Source organism: Bos indicus, chromosome 29 (genome assembly GCF_029378745.1).
Source record: "Bos indicus isolate NIAB-ARS_2022 breed Sahiwal x Tharparkar chromosome 29, NIAB-ARS_B.indTharparkar_mat_pri_1.0, whole genome shotgun sequence".
In the NCBI taxonomy this organism is placed as follows: Eukaryota; Metazoa; Chordata; class Mammalia; order Artiodactyla; family Bovidae; genus Bos; species Bos indicus.
Window position 1 is genome coordinate 35,036,654 of NC_091788.1, and position 2,469 is coordinate 35,039,122.

A 2,469-nucleotide genomic window follows, 5' to 3' on the forward strand; every position below is an offset into this window, starting at 1 on the left:
GCCTCCCATAATATTCTTTCATATATCAGATAGAATAGACTGAACCCTTTTGCATTTCTGTACATCTCTCTTGAAAGACTGAGATTCAGGCCAGACATAATACCAGGGTCTGACCAATAGCAGTGAAAGGATGAAAGTATTCCCAGGTTTTGTAGGCAGTTCACATACTTATTAGCACAGATGGCTTTAACCTGGGGATTTTTTTTTTTTTAAGCGATGCCATAGGACAACCTCACTGGTAACCCCCAGTCTCTCCAATGTCAGGCATTCTTACTGTGATCCAGGGTCAGTGCAAAGAAACAGAAAGATCCTCTACTTGGAACCAGTTCAAGTTCAGTCAAGAGTCAGTTAAGTTCAAACATACCAGTTTAAGTCCAGGCTCTATCACTTACTGGTTGTATGACCTTGGCCAAGTGGCTTCAAGTCTCTGCCTTACTTTCTTGCAAGGATGATAAGACCTCCCTCTCACTCTCTCACGCTTGATGGAGAGGATTTAATAAAATAATGTTCCTGAAAACCACCTAGCAGACTGTTAAGTAATAAAGCCATGTAAAGTATTAGTTGTATTCCCAAACTCCTTGACACAACTTGCCTAATCACGCTTCTCCAGGGCAAGTTTGAAAAACTGTCAGTCACAAAAATGTCATCTCTGTGGAGCGTGGGCTGTGGATGGGCTGGGTTTCCAAAAGCTTGTCTCTAAGGCTACTATTCAAAACTTGGAATACACTTTTCATTCTATTTTTCTCTCTGTAAGTAATTGTATGAACAGGAAATGCTCAGGGATCTCACAAGGTTTACAGTTTCTTTCAGCGAACACAGAGTCCCTACTATGTGTTCAATAAAGGAAATAGAAAGATGGAGAGGATGTTTGCATCTCAGAAATCTTCAGTTGAAAGAGAGAGCCTAAGAAGTGTATTATCATGAACAAAGTGCAAAATACTGTCACCAACACATGCCCAGGTGCCAAACCACTCAACTCTCCTTTATTGTAAAAACAGGAGAAAGATGGACCTCCTTCCAGTCATCAGAGACAGCCCTCCAAAGCTTCCTCCTAGTCTGCTCCCTCAGCCCTCCTCACTCTCCACTCCCCTCCATCCTGCCCAGTAGAAATCACGTCTCCTCTTTGACACGAATGAGGCTGTTTCTAGTTCCACACCACTCTTACCCTGATACACCCTTCCCGGTACCTCCATCATGCATAATTCAAAGCAAAGCTGAGGCTCCACTTTTTAAAATTACATTTTTCTTCCCTTGTTCTCTGCAGCCCCTTGGGTTCCCACTGGCCCAAATATAATGCAAAGATAACAGCAAGATTTGGGATGAATTGTCCTCACAGAAAGGGAAGACAGAGTAGAGAAATGATAGTAAAAAGCAAATGCTCAAATTTGAATGAAAAAGGGGAAATGATTGGGAGGTCAGTGATGAGGTGAATAGAGCACATGGGGATAGATATGACTTATTCACCTGAATCCCAATTCAGTTCAGTTCAGTTGCTCAGTCATGTCCAGCTCTTTGTGACCCCATGAACAGCAGCACGCCAGGCAGACCTCCCTGTCCATCATCAACTACTGGAGCTTGCTCAAACTAATGTTCAAGTCAGTGATGCCATCCAACCATCTCATCCTCTGTCATCCCCTTTTCTTCGCACCTTCAATCTTTCCCAGCATCAGGGCTTTTTCAAATGAGTAAGTTATTTGCATCAGGTGGCCAAAGTATTGGAGTTTTGACTTCAGCTTCAGTCATTCCAATGAATATTCAGGACTGATTTCCTTTAGGATTGATTGGTTGCATCTTATTGCAGTCCAAGGGACTCTCAAGAGTCTACTCCAACATCACAACTCAAAAGCATCACTTCTTTGGCACTCAGCTTTCTTTATAGTCCAACTCTCACATCCATACATGACTACTGGACAAAACCTTAGCTTTGACTAGATGGACCTTTGTTGGCAAGGTAATATCTCTGCTTTTTAATATACTGTCTAGGTTGGTCATAACTTTTCTTCCAAGTCTTTTAATTTCATGGTGCAGTCACCATCTACAGTGATTTTGGAGCCCAAGAAAGGGAAGTCTATCAGTATCTATTGTTTCCCCGTCTATTTGCCATGATGTGATGGGACTGTATGCCATGATAATAGTTATTTGAATGCTGAGTTTTAAGCCAGCTTTTTCACTCTCTTCTTTCACTTTCATCAACAGGTTTTTTAATTCTTCCCTTTCTGCCATAAGGGTGGTGTCATCTGCATATCTGAGGTTATTGATATTTTTCCTGGCAGTCTTAATTCCAGCTTGTACTTCCTCTAGCCTGGTATTTCACATGACATACCCTGCATATAAGTTAAATAAGCAGGGTGACAATATACGGCCTTGAGGTACTCCTTTCCCAGTTTGGAACCAGTCTGTTGTTTCATGCTGGGTTCTAACTGTTGCTTCTTGACCTGCATACAGATTACTCAGGAGGCAGATAAGGTG